The 20,823-nt window shown below is 37.7% G+C and overlaps 2 protein-coding genes across 3 annotated transcripts in view; both read right to left on the minus strand.

The window, feature by feature from the left end:
* The window catches only part of B3GNT2 (UDP-GlcNAc:betaGal beta-1,3-N-acetylglucosaminyltransferase 2), a 201,526-nt gene that overhangs the window by 146,013 nt on the left and 34,690 nt on the right, over positions 1-20,823 (minus strand). The gene's annotated exons all lie outside the window — the stretch shown is intronic.
* COMMD1 (copper metabolism domain containing 1) overlaps positions 1-20,823 on the minus strand; it is a 190,010-nt gene that overhangs the window by 51,722 nt on the left and 117,465 nt on the right. The gene's annotated exons all lie outside the window — the stretch shown is intronic.

The raw sequence follows: 20,823 nt of genomic DNA on the forward strand, positions 1-20,823 counted from the left end.
AGATACCCAAAAGTGCTTGGGTAGGAAAAGTGCATGAGTAGGAAATGTGCCTTTCAGCTTGCCTTAGAATTATTTCTAAAAGATCTGCAATTTAATAAAGAACACTAAAACTTTTGGTTTTCCAGCCCTCATTTTATTTATTTATTTTTTAAGATTTTATTTTTATTATTTTTTTAATGTTTATTTTTGAGAAAGAGACAGCCCACTAGCTGGAGAAGGCCAGAGAGAGAGGGAGACACAGAATCCAAAAGAGGCTCCAGGCTCTGAGCTGTCAGCAGAGCCTGACGCTGGGCTTGAACTCAAGAACTGGGAGATCATGACCTGAGCCAAAGACAGATGTTCCACCGACTGAGCCACCCATGTGCTCCTAAAGATTTTATTTTTAAGTAATCTCTAAACCCAGCATGGGGCTCGAACTCAAAAACAAGATCAAGAGCTCCATGCTCCACCAACTGAACCAGCCAGGCAGCCCTCCAGGCTTCATTTTAAAGAGACTTTTTTTTTTTTTTAAGTCTATTTATTTATTTTGAGAAAGAAAGAGTGTGGGCGTGGGAGGGGCAGGGAGAGAGGGTGAGAGAGAGAATCCCAAGCAGACATGGAGCTGACAGCACAGATCCCAGTGCAGGGTTCAAACTCCCAAACTGTAAGATCATGACCTGAGCCCAAACCAAGAGCCCAACGTTTAACTGACTAAGCCACCCAGGCTCCCCCAGGTGTCATTTAAAAAAAAAATTTTTTTTTTTTTAATATTTATTCACTCTTGAGAGAGACAAAGAGGCAGAGTGCAAGCTAGGGAGGGGCAGAGAGAGAGGGAGACACAGAATCCGAAGCAGGCTCCAGGCTCCGAGCTGTCAGCACGGAGCCCTACACGGGTCTCAAAACCATGAACTATGAGATCATGACCAGAGCCACTCAACCAACTGAGCCACCCAGGCGCCCCCTCCAGGCATCATTTTAAATGAACAGAAATTAAAATTAAACATTCAACAATATATAATCACTCTATGTACATAAAAAATATGACAACCATAACACCTCATTCACATAAAGCTCTTTTCTCTGGGGTCAAGGGTAAATAAACATCAATGTGATATCCAGAGACATGCCCACTGCTCCTTGAAATCTGATCAAATGTGATCTTCCTGGACTGCATTATAGCCAAGTCAACCATTTCAGTCATCCCTGAAATTTAATTGCTGAAGCAAGTCTTTTCCATAGGAACTCACTAAAGCTAAGTCAGACAAATGAAAAGAAGTAACTGGCTTTCTCTATTCTTTTTGCTCAGAATCCCAACCTTAAGAGTCTGCTCATTAGCCTCAAAAATACATCTGGATCATCAGGAGTCAAAAATGTTGCCTCTCATCCACTGGAAAAGCAAGGTGGAAGCATCAGCCCATTTCTTTTCATTGTACAAAGCCCTATTAATAAAAATTAGACACTTAAAAAGAGGGCAAGGTAAGTACTTTCCAAAATATAGGGGCAAATTATTTCCCATTAGCTGCTCTTGGTCTTCATTTCTTTTCCAGGGATCCTAATGTCTCACAATTCTGTGTTGTTTCAATGGATAGTATACTGCCTTACAAGCCCTGCATTACTAGGAAAACTTTTCTATTAAAACCATTTTTTTCCCTGCTCCCACACTCATCTTCTTCTCATTATTTTGTGACTCACGTTTTAATATTCTGATGCGTTCAGGAGCACATACCTTTCTAAAGAGGTGAGATAGAATTACAAAAGGTATTGAGAATAAGACTTACTTTTTAATTTTTTAAGAGAGAAAGAACACAAGCAGGGGAGAGGGGCAGGGAGGGTGGGGGGGGGGAGAGAGAGAGAGAGAGAGAGAGAGAGAGAGAGAGAGTGAGAAATCCCAACCAGGCCCCACGCTAAGCGTGGGGCCCGACACAGGACTCAATCTGACGACCCTGGATCATGTCCCTAGCCAAAATCAGGAGTCAGCACTCAACCAACTGAGCCACCCAGGGGCCCCAAGATGATACTCTCAAATCAGTCTTGGTTTCATGTCCAGGAGTCTGAAGCTAGAAGGATCTTACATTAACGTGACTTCTGGTCAGCTGTGCTTTTGGACACTGCAGTGATTAGTGAGAAGATAAAGAGTATGGTAATATGGAAATTAGAAAAGAGAAGAGCTATGTGAATATACTGACAAAGCTCATGTCAGTTCTATTTCTTCTGCCTAATTTTATAGTCAAGTGTAACCAAAGTTCTTATCAATAATATCACAGTCATTATACTAAAATTGGGATAAACTGTGTTGAAATTTTTTCTACTCATTGACAGTAAATTAAACAGATATTATGGTTAGTGTGACAACTTGCTATCTATTCCTTGATATCCATCATCCCTTCTTCCATGGTAATAAATTGGACATGTAGCTACCCAAATAAAAAAAACATGTCTTTTGGGGTGCCTGGTTGGCTCTGTTGACTGAGTGTCCGACTCTTGATCTGGGCTCAGGTTGTGATCTCACAGATTTGTGAGATCACCTGCATCGGGCTCCGTACTGACAGGGCAGAGCCTGCTTTGGATTCTGTGTCCCCCTTTCTCTCTGCCCCTCCCAGGCTCACATGTGCTCACACACACTCTCTCTCTCAAAATAAATAAATAAACTTAAACAAAAAAGCATGTCTTTCCCTTCCTTGCAGCTAAATATGACCATGTGTCTAAGTTCCAACCAACAGAATATAAATGGAAGAACAACTGTGGCAGCTTCAAAGAATCTTCCTTAAAGGATAAAAAATACATACCTTTTGTTCCTTTCTTCTTTGACTCTTTCCTGCATCCTATCGCCTGAGATGTGTATATATGTCTTCTTGGGCCATGAGGACAAGGATCACACCCAAGGGGCAATGGAATGATCCAAGGGAAAAGTCTGGGACTCTGAGGTCTAAGTAGAACAAAGCCTATCTTGGAACTTTCACATAAAAGAGAAATAAATTCTTCTTAAAGTCTTTGTTAATTAGGATCTCTGTGACTGACAGCTGAATATAATACCACCTAATACACTAAGTAAAGAAAAATAGGATGGTAAAGAGATTCCTTTTGATTGAGTTGTAGAGTCACCTCACTAAAGCAGAATGAGAGGATGACATATTCTCTAAGAAAGGAGGTGAGGAAATTTTAATTATTATTCCTCCAATATAATGAGGCAGATCTGAAGAGTTGTTTGTATAGCATAAATAAGAGTCTTTTAAAGAGGAAACTCAGCTAAGTGAATGAGCTAAGTCTTTGGCATATTCACAGAATGCTGATAGTTGCTATGAAGCTTAATCACGTTGAACACTTGACAGAGTACATGAGCTTAGCGAATCATTAACAGACTTTACTGAACATATGGCTTTAAAAACCTTTGGACTATTTACAGGGTAGCTTTCAATCAATTCCTGGAGGCCCAAATGGAACCAATTATGATATAACCATAGGAGACTTAAAAATCAATTCCTGAAAGAGTTACATCTAAGAAAATCTGTAAAAGAATCACTCTCAGCATAACAGGGCTAAATAACCAATAGGACACACTATATAATCACTGTCAGAAATTTGTTAATTTAAAGAAAAGTATCAAGAGGCTTGAAAGATTTAAATGTCATAGAAGACAAAGACTGAAGATAAGCGGAAGAAAGTATGTTATAAATCACTGATGGGGCACCTGAGTAGCTCAGTTGGTTAAGCATCTAACTCTTGATTTTGGCTCAGGTCGTGATCTCATGGTTCATTAGCTTGAGCCCCACCACATTGGGCTCCGTGCTGACATCACTGAGCCTGCCTGGGATTCTCTCTCTCCCTCCCTCCCTCTCTCTCTCTCTCTCAAAATAAATAATCTTTAAAAAAAAAAAGAATTTAGGTTTAAAATCAATTGATCAATCAATCACTGACTTAAAATGACAAAGTACAATATGAAAAAATGGCAAACTTTTCAATACAGCAATAAAATATCTTACAACTGTAAAATGACTTTATAATTTAAAAAAAGCTGATGCTTTCTATAGTGCTTTCCCCACTATAAATGGGGATTAGAGAAGTCTATATGATTCACTGAAACTTTAGAGGCTTCAAACAGCTTAGAAGTTAAATGGACTTTTAAAATAATAAAAAAAACTGGGGTGCCTGGGGGGGGCTCAGTTGGTTGAGGGTCCAACTTCAGTTTATGGTCTCACGGTTTGTGGGTTCAAGCCCCATATTGGATTCTGTATCTCCCTCTCTCTCTCTCTGTCCCTCCTCCAACTCATGCTCTCTCTCTCTGTCTCAAAAATAAACATTAAAAAAAATTTTTTTTTAAATCGAAGACTCCAGAGTATAAAATAATTGTCAATCTAGAAGCCTATCAGATATACTGAGCCTTAAGGTGAGTAGGAAATAAGATAAACAAGCTGCATCAGAAGCATAGAACAAAGGGTATTTTCTCTAATAATCTGTAAATTTCTTTGTAAACTTCTCATTAGAGTGCATTTCTGAACCAATAACATAAGTAAATGGAAAATAAGAATTACAATCCCAAATATCCAACTCACAGATTTTTAGTAATTGCACATATCAAGGTACACTTGTACCTTAACTTCACATTTGTGACCAATCTTCCCACTATAAGGAAGTTTAGTTCCTTAGGGAAATAAAATATATCCAATTTCAAATAGCAATGGTATGTTCCTTGACTAGGTAAAGTTCCAGAGTACCAGTTATACATCTCCAAGGAAAAAGAAAATCAAATTTAAAGAGACAGACTTTTCTCAGCTTTGTTTTTTCCAATAATAAGAACATATGTTTTTAACCATCAAATGACATAAGTCGTCTTACAAAATGAAGACTTTACAGCAAGGCATGTGATCCTTTATCCCTCTTCCTAAGTGATAAATTCTTTCCTAAACTGAATTATTCAAAGCTAAACAATATAATGCAGTAGGAGAGAGAGTTAGTGAGAAAAAATGTTTTCCTGCCTTTTTTTCAATAAAAGCAGACATAAATATGTATAATGCATACATTAGGTTTAAGAATACACTTTTTAAAACTCTTAGGATAAAGTAAGTGAAAGAAAACAAAATACTAGCAACTTCACTGGGGTGGTGGAAATCAGTACTAGAGATTTCTCTTTTTTCTGTATTTCAAATTTTCTCCAACAGTAGTTTTATCATTTTTATAACTGAACAGTGAAACTATGAATAACTTGAAAGCAGTAAAAAGCCTTTTAAAAATTAATCTTCCCCTCTGTTGGGAGAATAGTGACACTTCAAGCATACTTATTTTGTGCTATGATCTAATGCTTCATCTAGCCTTGGCTAGATGGCTTCATCCAGCCACCCAAAAGCTTGATAGAAATACAGAATCTCAGGCCTCACCTCAGATGTACTAAGCCTACATTTTAATACGATTTCTAGGTGTTCATATGCACATGAAGCACTGTTACAGAGTATTCATTTAAGAATAAACACCTATGTTGATTCCCTTCTAAGTCCTTCCTATACGTTAGTCTACAATGAAGATGTTTTTGGATTTACCTGTTAGATATATTCATGCAATTCAGGAAATATTGACAATAAGAGATCACAACAATAGGAATATATTAATCATACTGCTACATTTTGAATATTTTTTTTAATGTTTATTTTTGAGAGAGAGTGCATGCGAACAGGGGAAGGGTAGAGAGGGGGGATGAGTGTGTGCGAGCAGGGGAAGAGTAGAGAGGGGGGACAGAAGATCCAAAGCAGATCTGTGCTGCCAGCAGAGAGCCTGATACAGGGCTCAAAATCACAAATAGTGAGATCATGACCTGAGTCAAAGTTGGACGCTTAATCTACTGAGCCACCCAGGCGCCCTGGGTAATGTTTTTAATGGAAACCATAGTTCCAAACTTCAAATCCAAGCCATTATCCCCTATTACATTAACCACATACAATGAGATAAACCAAAAGCAGAGTATGGGCATATCAGAGGGTCTTTTAATAAAGGCTGAAACCCTTTAATGAGGAAACACTAGAGGGTGTTTAGGGTAGCACGATATTGCAGTACTAAAATGTCTGAGGAAGCCCTGCCTCTTTCTTATTAAGGCATTTCAGCAACTTTGATTGTTCATTTAATTTTTTTTTTAATGTTTATTTATTTTGAGAGAGATCGAGAGTGAGCAGGGGAGGGGCAGAGAGAAAGAGAGAGAGAGGAAGACAGAGAATCCCAAGCAAGCTCAGTACTGTCAGCAGGGAGCCTGACACGAGGCTTGAACTCACAAACTGTGAGATCATGACGTGAGCAGAAATCAAGAGTTGGACGCTTAACCGACTGAGTCACCAAGGCACCCCTGTTAATTTACTTTGAAATGTCCATTCGGGGCAGGGTTTCTTCATCTCAGCACTATTGACACTTTGGGCTGGATAATCCCTTATTGTGGAGGGAATTCCTGTGTATCATGGGAAGTTTAACATCATCCCTGGTCTCTTCCTACTAGATGTCAGTAGCATCTCCCCAGCTGGGACAACCAAAAATGATTCCCTGACATTGCCAAATACGCTCTGGGGGCAACCCCTCTGCTGCAAGCCCCGAGGAGAACCACGGATCTCGGAAAAGAACAACTATCAGAAAGGGGTCCTATCATTACAGGTCAATGATCTTATTAGGCATTTTCCCAAAAAGACACACTGAAGAGTATAACCAAGTTTATAAATTATAGACATATTTGTGGAATTTGTTTTGAAAGCTCCATGTGAATAAGGGTCAAGTCTGTTTCTCCTGGCTATTGTATTTGTAGCAGTTTCTGGGCTATGATAGTGTTCGACAATATTTGTTAAATGAGCTAAAACATGTGGATACTATACCCTTCCTGTTGATAATGAAAGCTATTAACTTTCATTAATTGGGTAATTAATTAACTATTCAATTTTCAGGTTAAACTACCATGATTGCTACTATATGTGTTATCATTTCTTAACTATATTTCTCACTTTAACTAGAAAAAAATTATACTAGGTAAGTAATTATCCAAAAATCAATTATTAAGACCTATGATGTAACCTCTCTTTTCCAAACCAATCATGACTCTTGGAAAAAGGGGGATAGCAAAGGGAAGCAGGAACAATGCCATGGAAAATTAGCATCAGAAAGAAGGTAAACCCCATCAGGAATCTGTGCTGAAGATCTAAGAACTCAGGGAACTACTATGTAAAGAAGAAAGAAGAAATTTTAGGTGCTGTCATCTTTTTGGGTAGATGCTCTCTTTGTTTGCCTTATTGTTCAGCTACCATATCAAGGCCTCACTCTCTTCAGTGTTCTCCAAATAATCTAGACAAGTAGTTTTAAAACTCTTTCTTGGAGACACAGACTTACTTTCAAAATCTGATTAAATAAATGGCTATTACACATCAACTGAAGGAAAAAAAAAGAAAAAAAATCTGATGAATCCTCTTCCTAGGAAAATGCACTTACACACAAACTTGGCCACATAATTTCAGGGAGTTTGTGAACCTCCTAAAATCTACTGATGAGGGACAACTTTGTGGCTCAGTCGCTTAAGCACCTGACTTTTCATCTCAGCTCAATCTTAATCTCAGGGTTGTGAGTTTAGGCCCAGCACTGGGTGTGAAGCCTACTTCAAAAAATTAAAAATTAAAAATTAAAAAAAATAATAATTAAAAATAAAATAAGATCTACTGATAGACAACGGTTTCTCTCATTCCTGAATGCCCACTAATATTTATTGTCCATATTATAAAATGTAGTAATTCTATGTGTAAGTGAGTAAAGGAAATCTCATTAAAAAAAATTTTTTTTAAGGTTTACTTTATTTGAGGGGTGGGGGGGAAGGGCAGAGAGAGAGACACATAGAATCCCAAGCAGACACCAGGCTCCAAGCTGTCAGCACAGAGCCTGACATGGGGCTCAAACTCACAAACCATGAGACCATGACCTGAGCCGAAGTTGGACACTTAATTGACTGAGCCACCCAGACACCCCAAGGAAATCTCATTTAAAATGGAGTCAGGAGGTCAAAAGAAGGAGCTCTCAAGCCTTACCACTTACCCTCGATTGCAGACCCCAACAGGAAGAGACATTACCTTTCATTACCAACAGGAAGAAGCCTATAATTTCCCACCACAGCAGGAGGAAGATTTTCTCTTTGCCAAGCAACAGCCTAGCCAATGAGAGACTGTCACAACTCAGCCAATGAAAAGCAACCACAGTTCAAACTTCCAGTTAACTCCAGTAGACTTTCTGTTTGTAACAGCTCCTCCCAACTCCCTCCTGTCCTCTATAAGAGAGAATTCTTCTTTGTTCTCAGAACTTGCCTATGGTTTGCCAAATAAAATTTTTATTCCCAAATAAATAAATAGTAGCTGTTTTATTTATTTTTTTAAATGTTTATTTATATTTGAGAGAGGGAGACTGTGTGTGAGCAGGAGAGGGGCAGAGAGAGAGAGACAGAGACAGAGTCAGAATCTGAAGCAGGCTCCAGGCTCCGAGCTGTCAGCACAGAGCCTGGTGCTGGGCTCGATCCCATGAGCTGTGAGATCATGATCTAAGCAGAAGTCAGACACTCAACTGACTGAGCCACCCAGGTGCCCCGTGGCTGTTTTATTTTTAAGGTCAACATCAAGTAACTGTTGAAATTTAGTTTCTTATCCAAATTGACTTAAATCGTGTAGCTTCTAGTCTGTCAACTGTCAACTGGTACGGTGATTCTGAGAATCTAACAAAATAGAGTATGTGACAAAAATGCTTATAAACTGTAAAGTACTAGCAATATATAGCCTTAGGTTAGGTTCTTCATTTTTGTCTTTCCAAACAGATTATAAAGAACTTGGGAGTAGGCACTATGTATTTTTAACTTCCCTGAATACTTTCTAGTGTCCAGTAAAATGGAATGAGCGTTTCTTAATGTCTATCTCAAGCAAGGAACTCTGTTTTACTTCCACAGTTGAGGGTGGTGGTAGGAGCAACACGTTTAATCTGCATCCAAAGATAACACAGAGACACCAAACACTATTTGCTTCACAAAAATTTTACTTGCCTAGTCCTATCTTTGTAAGTCATGTATTAGTTCACCTAATTACCTACTCTAGTATTGGAGCTACTACAGTGAGCTAAACGTTTGAAAAACATGAAAGCTTTGTAAATCATGAATTGAAGAGACAGAAGAAAAGTAATCATCAAAATTTCTTTCCTCAAACCTGCAATCTGGTTAAATTCTTTCAATTAGGTTGTTAAGCTTCTATGCAAAGAAAAGGAATGGTGTTTGGGGGATCAAGCCAACAGAACAGATGTAAGGACTCACAAGCTCTTTCTCTTTGCTTAACTTCTTCAATAACTGTTTCGTGGTGAGTTCTACAATAATTTTTATTTTCAGGCATAAAGTGATGGCATACAATGAATACCACAATGGATAACAAACCCTGGTTCCATTAGGAGACAAGGGGCTCTGGAAAATCCTACCCTCTTTGACAGTCCAGCTCAAGTCACCAGTTCATGCTCTTTTTTCTTGATAGCTTCATTTCCCTTTACTGAGTTGTGTAGTATTTTTGTCTGTGGTCCTTTGAGTCATGTGATCATAAACTTTACTGGTCAGAACTGCATACCCAGTGCCTATCTAATCTCCTCATCCAGCCAAATTCTGTGTGGTGCATCTGTATAGCACAGATTAGCTACATATTTAGCACTTGCTAAAGGATAGCTGAATAGAATGAAATTATATGACTTATCTAGGACTCAATTTCTTCTTCTATAAAAACAACACCTAAGAATCCCAGTTCTCCAATATCTGACAAATCAAATCAACATGAATGTAGGGACAGAGGGCTCTAATAGTTTATACAGAAGAAAATAGGTCATTCTTCTCATGGTTAGGAGCCTGTTCCTTGGAGGTCCTACATACAAATGAGCAGAAGCCCATTCTTACCAGACTGTTTCTTTGGTAGATAATAGGAGAAGGAAAGGAACTCTGGTCCCTAAAGTCCTATTCTGTCACGTCTTTTCACTTTTCTTTTGACACTAGCTGCTATATCATAATGCTTGGTTTACCCTTAAAAAAAAAAAAAAAAAAAAAAAGAATGTAGAAAAAGAAACAGAATAATTCCAGTCCTTTAAAATCTATTTCGTGGTGTGCCTGGGTGGTTCAGTCAGTTAAGTGTCCAACTCTTGATTTCACCTCAGGTCACCATCTCACAGTTCATGAGTTCGGGCCCTATATTGGGCTCTGTGCTCACAGTACAGAGCCAGCTTGTCGCTCTCTCTCTGCCCATCCCCTGCTTGCTCTCTCTCCTTCTCTCAAAAATAAATAAATAAACATTTTAAAAAAATAAAATCTATTTCACAAAGATGTCAAGAATACACTTAAAATCAGCAAGCACTTTGGAATTCACACTATGCAAACAAAATATACGAAAAAGCTACTTTTCCATTTCTAAATTCTGTGCCTAATTTCCAATTTAAATTGGTACTTTTCATTTATTTTTTATTTTTTACTTTTTTAAAGAGTTTATTTTAACCACCCAACATGGGGCTCGAACTCAACAACCCCCAGATCAAGAGTCATATGCTCCACCAACTGAGCCAGACAGGTACCCCAAATAGGTACTTTTTAAAAATGAGGCCACCAAAGAAATCAGTAAAAAGGATCAAAACAAAAAACTGAAATCAACATAAAGCAAAAGCAAGAGATTAACCAGGGTGTGGATTAGAAGGTTACCAGAAATAAGATAAAGACTTCTCCCTTCAAAATGGCATCTTCTACCTATTATTACAAAGACTAATTGGAGAATGAAGCTCTGTTACACAAGCCACAAATTCAAGTAAATCTACAAATTAAAATCTAGTCTTGATTAATTGTGATTAATCATAATGAAGGAAAAGAATAAATATTACAAATTTGCTACCAAAATTGACAAGAGTTTTAGAATTCAATTATTGGTATATTTAATACAAACAAAAGAGCAGCCAAAAGACAGAAGGGACACCTGGAAGTTAGCAACAGGAAGGCCATAAAAATAGCAAAAAAACAAAACCTTACTACTTGAGGATCATGGTTTTTCTGCAGAAAATGTTTTGATGCTCCCTGCCTCTAGAAAAACAAAAATATTCTTGAAATGACATAACAAATATTCCTAAATGTCACAGTGAGTGATACAGGGTGGTTGTGAACAATAACACTTATTATTTCAGATATGGTTTAAAGTCAGGGGTGCCTGGATGGCTCAGTCAGTTGAGCGTCCGACATGTCATGATGAGGTGATGATCTCACAGTTCATGAGTTCGAGCCCCACCTGCAGATTGTGAGTTCCAGCTGCCTATGCTGACAGCTGAGAAGCTGGAGCCTGCTTCGGATTCTGTGTTCCCCCTCTCTCTGCCCCTCTCCTGCTTGCACTCTGTCTCTCAAAAATGAATAAACATAACAAAAATTTTTTTAAGATATGGTTTAAAGTTATTTAAATAAGTATTTTTTTTTCTTTCCCATCTTTCAGGCTCTACCCACCCACAAATGTACACACACTCTGTTAGTTACCATGCAGAAAACCTATAAATCTGTAATCCCTTTTATAAATCAAACCAATGAATGCTCAGACAAAAATCATAAGTTGAAATGAGTACCCAGGAAAAAAATTGATGTAGAGCCTAACCAGAAAGAAGTAGAAAAATAAAATACACATACCCAAAAAGCCCATCACAATAAATTTAGGGGAAAAAATGAACCTGTTGTTATTAAAAGTAAGTTACCATCCTTACATTAGAAAATTATATAGGACTTTCCTTAAAACATCTAACTTACTCCATATTCATCCTTAAGGTGCTTCTCTCAATCTCCCCTTAGGCAAAGTACAGTTGACCAACCTCAAACAAGATGGGTTTGAACTACAAATGTCCACTTATATGCAGAATGTTTTCAATAAATATGCATGTGGTACTATAAATGTATTTCCTCTACCTTATGAATCTCTTAATAACACTTTCTTTTCTCCGGGTTATTTTATTATAAGAATACAGTATATAATACATATAACAAAGTATGTGTTAACTGACTATTTATGTTATCGGTAAGGCTTCCAGTCAATAGTAGGCTATTAGTAGTTACGTTTTTAGGGAGTCAGAAGTTATACATGGATAATCAACTGTACGTGGCAGAGGTTGGAGCTCCTAACCTCAGCGTTGTTCAAAGGTCAACTATAGTTCAAAGATTCTGGTGGGTAGTTCTTCATGTAGGGAACTAAAATTCTGGGGAGAATGAGTTAGACAAGTCCTTACCCAGAATTATTTGCCTCTCATAACATTTGGCCATTCTTTTGTTCACTAATACAAGTTTATATTTGGCATCACTATGTCTGATGATGCCATAAGTACCTGTGATTTTACAAGGAATAGAAAAGCATAATTCCTACTTTTGTGGCCCTTAAAGTCTGGTGAGAGACAAACTAAACAAGCGACTACAAATGAGACAGGCATTATAAAAGGGAAAGGGAGGAGCTGTGGAAATTAGTGCAAAAGTAACTAATCCAGACAGGGAAGTCAAGGAAAAATCTCCATAATCAAGGGACATCTGAGATATGAAGGATGAAAAAGACTTAATTAGGGCTTAAATCAGGCATCACTGAAGGAGGAGGGCATGTGAAGCACCATCAGCCATGCAGGTTGGGCAGCAGCACCTGCCCGGCCAGTCACTCAGCTCTTTAAAGTACAACAGAGCCTATGAGGTGAAGATGAATGAAGGTGGTCATGACATTTTCCAGAAACACACCTCATACAGGTTGGCTGTGATAAAACCAATAAGAACACAACTACATGTAACGAGCTAACACATAGCTACAGATCAATGTTCAAGTCCATAACTATGGCAGTCAAAAATTTTTCATTACCTCAAGGTGCACCTGGGTGGCTCAGTCAGTTGAGCATCCAACTCTTGGTTTCGGCTCAGGTCATGATCTCATGGATCGTGGGTTTGAGCCCCGCGTCAGGCTCTGTGCTGACAGCTTGGAGCCTGCCTGGGATTCTCTGTCTCCCTCTCTCTCTGCCCCTTCCCCACTCATGCTCTCTCTCTCTCTCTCTCTCTCTCTCTCTCTCTCTCTCTCTCTCTCTCAAAAATAAATAAATAAACATTTAAAAAAATGTTTTTTCATTGCCTCAAAGGCATGCAATTGTAAGGAAAAATGAAGAACTAGTCAAGAAGACATGAAATGAAGCAGATGACAAAAATTAATATTTTATTTAATATTGATCACCTCAGAATAAGTTATGTAGAAAAATACATCTCTGAATACTTTCATTGCTGGACAATAAAGTCTGTTATTTTTAAAATTAAAAAAAAAAAGAATTCATTAGGTTAAGTTTCCCAGGGTAAGCACCTACACTTCTTCCTTGTTGTTCACATGAAAAAGAACAGTATTCCTTCACTTTCTCTCTTACACCAATTTGCCATCTTTCAGTTTCATTGTGTTTCAAACTCTAGGACATCCTGAATAGCTTGAGCTAGATGCAGAACAACACAGAAAAGTTTATTCTGCTACTTCTCTAATCATTTGGCAGGTAGTCTTAGTTGGACCTAACTTCCAGAAATAAAGTTCAAGTTAACTTAAATTTAGAGGTAAGGGCAGAGGAAAAGGGACATACTTTCAGCATATGAGATACCACATAATAACAAAAACAACAAAATCTAAAAACCTTTCCTATTATTATGGAATTGAAAACTGACTTCAAAGAGATTTGGTTCTAAAATATATATAAAAATATAAAGAACCGAAGAGGGGACAGCTAACAAAGAAATATGAAATAAGGCAGTGAACTCAAGTCTGAGAATTTAATGAGACACCCTTAGATTACTGAGCCATTATTAAGTAGAGGCATCTTCAGTGAACAGTAGTTGCTATTCTTATTTAATATCCAAATGGCCAAGATATAAACTATTCCCTTTGCCTAAAGCTATAACCAGTGTCACTGGCTTAGCTAGTATTCCCGAAGGCTCTTGACTCATAGGCAAACCTCGAGATGATGGATGACAGGGCTTTACCCCTTTGATTAAAAATGTGTGTGTTTAGTACGTGAAAGACTGAACACTCAGTGTTCCTTATTCCAAAGTTAGAGGATACCTGACAATCTTCTCAAGTGTCTAAATCTTCAAAGTAAAATAGGTTTGGAGTATTGTTTGGTCTTAAAAATAAAATGAGGTAGGGAAGGCTGGGTAGCTCAGTCAGTTAAGTGTCAGTCTCTTGATTTTTAGCTCAGGTCATGATCTCATGGTTCGTGAGATCGAGCCCATGTCAGGGCTCTGTGCTGGCAGCATGGAGCCTGCTTGGGATACATTCTCATTCCATCTCTCTCTCTCTCTCTCTCTCTCTCTCTCTCTCTCTCTCTCTCTCCCCCTCCCCATCTCCCATGCATGTTCTCTCTCTCTACCAAAATAAATAAACATTTAATAACAATAAATAAACTGACGTATTTTAATTTCTCGTAAATACCTTCAGACTATAAAAGCATTGACTGGCCTAGTATCTCACCTTCATCAAAGGGTTGTTTTTACCAGTGGCACCATTACCCCAGTGCTCACATATTAAATACACAAAAACACCTCAGTATTACTCAACTCCTTGTATTAATAAACAGGCACACATCAATTTTACAAAGCAAAGCAAACTAGAAGCGTTTTTCATTATAAACAAATCAGAGACCCAAAATGTTTGATCCAGAGAATAGAAACGGATTCATTTAAAATAAACTAAAGCCATAAGTAAAAGAAGTTTCAGGTGAAGCAAATCATATGTTAGATGATGGCACCTACTGACTAAATGTAATACTGCATCACTACATGAGTCATGGATGTCTGCAGCAAAAGCAAAGTTTTCGGTGGTGCGTGTAGAGGCTGCTTCTAGGTAACAGGCTTGAGCAATGGAATGTAAAAAGGGCCACAGTGACCCCCAGGTTGAATATAGACAGGCCCATCATCAGATGACCCACCTCAAATATCCATAGGCCCTCACTAACCAATGGGCTATTTACAATCAGGCACAGTTACCAAAAAAAAATTAAATTCTATACATTGCCATACGGCCTCTCCTTCCCTCTTTAAAAACAGCCCCCACTGCCTTGTTGCGGAGAGTCTCTCCTTTGCTGTCCTGCCTACCCACAGCTCCCTCGAGGTTGTATTCAATACATTTCTAACTCCTTTGTTCTGCCTCAGGTGAATTCTTTTACCAGCAGCACCAAGGAACCCCCAACCCAATCGGGATGCCCAACATCTGAGCGGCCCCCATCCGCCCAGGAAAGACAACCACAGTGTGGAACAAAAAGATCCCCATAATTTCTTAGGGGTAGTAACTATAGCAGTGTAGAAAGGAAGATGGTGATCAATGGCCAAGGAAAAATCTCGTACTAAAGAACACAACACAAACAAGAAACAGGCTCACAGGGGAGTACTAAAATTCTCAGCAAGGTAAATCAATGCTGGGCATATAAAATTCCAAGGATTCCAACCTTAACTTTCTTCTTGAAATATTTTAATTCAGTCTTTTAGATTTTACTTTTTAGGTATATTATGTCTAATTTCACTGTGAAAAATAAAAGCAAAGTAGGATTCACCTGACAAAAATTGTTTTAAAGAGAAACTATACTCTGAAAAGTAAGAGATGTATTTCATAAATTATTCTTCAGTGAGAGAGAGCATGATTAGGGAAAGAAAATGAGTTGTACATCTAGGGACCATTGTGTTCAACCCTCTGACTCTCTTGAGCTGAACGGCCTCGAGTACAGTTTTAACATCCCTGAACATCATTCCTCAGTTATGTACCTTAAAATATTATTTAAAAAAATTTTTATATATTTATTTTTGAGAAACAGAGTGAGACAAAGTGTGAGTGGCGGAGGGGCAGAGAGAGGAGACACAGAATCCGAAGCAGGCTCCAGGCTCTGAGCCAGCGGTCAGCACAGAGCCTGATGCAGGGCTCAAACCCATGAACCTTGAGATCACGACTTGAGCCGAAGTCAACCGACTGAGCCACCCAGGCGCCCCTTAAAATATCATTTTAAGAAGTGGCACATAGGAGGTACTCAACAAATGGCTATTGTTGAAATTATTATAGAATTGCTAAATTTCTCCCAGGAGGTCATTTGGTCAATAAAACTATATGTCACTGTGCCAATAAAACTACAAAGAACTGACCAGTTAAAAGTTCCTTAATTCCTATGGAATTCCTGGTTCTAAGTTTTTTTGGTTTTGTTTTGTTTTGTTTTGTTTGTTTGTTTTGGCTCAATAGAAAGGGTTTTAGATACAGAAAAAAAAATTTTTTCAGATACTTAATTTTGTTGACTTCCAAAAGATAGGAAATACTACTTTTCTGGCACATCTCACATTTAACATGGGCAGATAGATATATTCCTCTGTCAGGACTGCTTTCCTCTATGTCCATAACTACCACCAGAAACTGGGTAGGTGTGCTCAAAATTGTAACTTGGGCTGTCCAACTCTGGTGATGCAACGCAAGGAGCAGCTTACTTCCTCGATATTTAATAAGCATATACTGTGTAAGGGCTAACAAGTCAGCCAGCACCACCCTAGAGTATTATTCTTACTTCCTCTCTGAATCAAGCTGGCTAATCAACCCCTTAAAGAGAGGCCATTCTAATACTCTACTACATGAAAGAGAAGAACAAAGGCTTGTTCTCTTTAAGGCTGGGACACAATTACTGGGCCTTTTCTGAATAGGATCTATCTTTATGCTTGTCCCAGTGATTTCACAAGCTGTGGGATTTAAATAAATATCCAGGCTAGGGATGGTTTCCTAAAGAAGCTCAAATTCTCTGCTTGAAGGAAAGAAGAAAGAAAAGGAATGGCATCCAACCCAACTAAGCAGAGTTACTTAACAACAGATTCAGAAATGTGCTAATACAATTTCAGGTAAATTTTCTAGCCTTTTTTTGAATGGAAATGAATGCAAACATCCCGGACTTGATTTGATTTCTCTTGAAATGTAGGGAAAGGTGAAAGTTTTCCCGAAGCTAAACTTTATTTATCTACTTATGTTCATAGAAACTGATAGAAAATCAGTATAAAAATTTCAAAATATACACATACACATCTGTGTGTTGTATGAGTATGTTTTAAAATAGTCATTATCTTCCATTAGAAAGCAAGTGGTAAGGAAGGCTGCAAACAAATCTTATTTTTTAAGTTTTTTTAAAAAATTTATTTATTTCGAGAGAGAAAAAACCACAAGCAGCAGAGGGGCAGAGAGAGAGGGAAAGACAGAATCCCAAGCAGGCTCCAAGCCATCAGCACTGAGCCTGATGAGGGGCTTAAACTCACAAACTGTAAGATCACGACCTGAGCTAGGATCAAAGTGAGGCACTAAAATGACTGGGCCACCCAGGTGCCCCAACAAATTTATTTATTTATTTTTAAAAATAACAACAATGCCCTAGATTACAGAAAATTGGAAAAAGAAAACCCATAGTCATTATTATAAATTCTATAACAAAATTCAAAACCATTTCAGATTTCTCAGTTCTTGGGAATTGCTGCTATTATTGACAGCATTTTTATTACATTTTTTGTATTCAATTTATTTTATTTTATTTTTTAAATTTATATCGAAGTTAGTTAGCATATAGTGCAACAATGATTTCAGGAGTAGATTCCCTAATGCCCCTTACCCATTTAGCCCATCCCCCCCCAACACACAACCCCTCCAGTAACTCTCTGTTTGTTCTCCATATTTAAGATTTTGTATTCAATTTTTAAAACCATTATCTAAAAACAACTCTATGAGGTACAAAGAATTTTATTTTCTATATGAAAAACTGAGAAAAATATGTTAAATGATTTGCCTACACTACAAACTAGTTAATGGGATAGTCAGAAATGGATCCTAGGTTTCCTAATTCCCAGGTCTTTCTACAAATCTAGTGGTTTCAAATTTTAGCCCCAGAATCCTCTCTCAAAATAAATATTTTGTGGAACACCACTAATTCATAGATACAACTGTAGTTGTTCCAAATGAAGTGGATATTTGGGCCAGAGCCCTGTATACCCAAGCTCTACCTTCCTCATCCACGATGGACTTGGAGGCACTTCCAGGGATCATCATAACCCCAAAGAACACATGGTAATAATACCACCATCAAAGTCACCTCTCTTATTCCCTATGGGAAATCTATAAAGTTACATTCTAATCCAAACATGAATAAGACTAATCACTAATAAAATAACACCTGTCATGCTATCATATCTAAGATCTTTAAAGTCACAAAATATATATTGATGGAAGTAAACGTTATATCCCAATTGCAACACCCAAAGACCATGGGCACACAAGGTTTACCAATTGTTGAACTATTCCCATATGATACATAGATATGAAGGGAGAAATATTTTATTTCTTTAGCAATACTATCACCTCATTTACAATCGTGACATGAAAACTAGCTATTTGTTTCCGAAGTTAAATATAGATACCTTTCTTCAAATAAAATTTAATTATATTGAAGGCACCTTATAAGCTATTCTATTATAAATGGGGCAAAGTAGGGGAGAAGGGGAGGACATGCCAAGAAAAGTCAGCCAATAAGCCTTTTCGAAGCAGCGGAAGACTCTAGGAACAGTAAAATGGCAGAAGAGGTGACAAAAGTAAAGGATTAGTTCAAGGTTTTTGAGCAAAATGGTGAAGAGCATACACAGTTGATGGACTGACATCAAAAGCAGAAGCAACAACACTTACAGTGTAGGGGAGCAAAAGTTACCGCCTTAAAATGTGTCTCTTTGGCATGTGGATTATTTTAAGCTGATTATTTTTAAGAAATAGAAGGCCTGGGAAGAAGCAAGCTTTAACCTTCCCCCTAACTGCCTAAACCTATTTAGCTAGAGGACCTCCTTCAGGAAGAGAGCTATCTCCATGGACAACTACAGCATAATATGAACGAGGTGTGGGAGACGGAAGAATTTAGCAGTCTGTTAGTTAAAATTCCTCTCTGTGTCCACTGTTTTTGTATGGCCCAGCAAACATTTGTTTACCAAACAGTTAATCTTTTTCATCTTTCTGTGAATTATCTCCTTCCCTCTGAATTCCCTGACCTCTACACTTTTCTCCTTAGTTATAGATCCCATATAAGCCTCATTTGCTTGACTGCCTGTGGGATTCATTTTCTTATGACACACCATTATGTAAGTTTAAATTAAATTTGATTTTTCTCTTGTTAATCTATGTGATGTCAATTTAATTCTTAGACCACCCAAAAGAACCTTGGAGAGTAAAGGAAAACCTTTCTTCCTCAACAATAGGCATAAATAAATGTACTTGAGGGCAAAGTAGAGCATAAACTTCTTGTCTACACCCACCTGAGTAAACAGTCATATTACTACTACAAGCTTCTGCAAAAGGACTATTGCCAGAAGCACAAACAAGGTTCATAAAACAAAGAAGTATTATTTTTTTAAATCCCAGCACAAGTTATCCAGGGTTGAAGCAATAACCAACCAGCAGGTCAAGTTTATTAATCCCAAGTGCCATATAGAAAGCAAACCTCCAACTTAATTTGCCTCTGAAAATAACCTTGAATTCAGAAGAGAACCAGGGTGGAGATGACTGACAATGTATATACAAAACCACCAAACAATGAGAACAACATATACAAAAAACATCAGGAAACAGCTGATGATGTTGAAGTTTAAATCATACAAGGTCAGAGAAAAACCCCTAAAGCCCTTGCATCCACTTCAGAAAAGCCATTATCAGCTCCATTCTTTCTTGCTACCAAATACGTTAAGTCCAATAAACTAGCTGTTTACCCAAAAATATTCACTAACGGTAAAACATTTAATATTCCTAAAGTTCTAACATCCCACACTTCAAAGATTATATGGTCTTCCAAAATGAACAGCAAACTGGAATGTAACTGTTTTCTTCTTGCCTATGCCTATGCTACCAATTACCCATGTGAGCTGAAGCAAATAATTTTTTTCTGTCTCTCAACCTTTTAATTTGTTAATAAGGGATTTTAACAACTATACCATTTACCTCAAAATATTACTGTAATCATCTGATAATATACATCAAAGCATGATTTAAAGTACTAAATATCATGTAACTAGTACATTTATGAAAGACATCCATTTTACCAACCAGTCATTGCAAATAGAAGGTTTAATTTATCTTCGTTAATACTAAACTTGAAAAGATTCCATATTTATGTACTGTTACATAAGAAGAAGAAGAAAAATCCTTGTACCTTTCTCCTGAGAAACTGTCTTACCCTGATAGCCACAGGTTATACACAAGCTCTGGCTCTCTCTCAACATTACAGATATAGAACTGAAAATCTTCACCAATCAGAGGTCATTGTCAATAAGAACTTATTTCAATTGCCTGAGCAATTTTCCAGTTGAGCTTTGAATTCTAACATAACAAAATTATGTATTAAAATACATAATTTTGTTATGAAAACTTTCAGAGAAAGCATTAAATAAGAGGTGTCACCTTTTGGAAAGAATATGTATCAGTATGCAAAATTATACAATTCATTTAAGCATGTAGCAGTAAATTCCTTCTCCACTCTGTCTAAGGCCGTGTGCCACAGAGGTTTGTTCTGTAGTTGCTTGGACCTGCAAGCAGTTTAACACATTTTTTTAAGTAGTCTCCACACCCAACATGGGGCTTGAACTCACCACCCCAAGATCAGGAGTCGCATGTTCCATCAACTGAGCCAGCCAGGGGCTCCTATCACAAATTTTATCTAAACCAAATACTGAAATCTTGTTCTAAGCTTCCTGCCTACTAAAAGAACTGAAAGAATTAAACAAGTGAAATAATGTCTCACAAAGAACAGTTTGGGGCTGTTTTGAGAACAAAAAGGATGATG

Source organism: Neofelis nebulosa, chromosome 9 (genome assembly GCF_028018385.1).
Source record: "Neofelis nebulosa isolate mNeoNeb1 chromosome 9, mNeoNeb1.pri, whole genome shotgun sequence".
Taxonomy (NCBI): domain Eukaryota; kingdom Metazoa; phylum Chordata; class Mammalia; order Carnivora; family Felidae; genus Neofelis; species Neofelis nebulosa.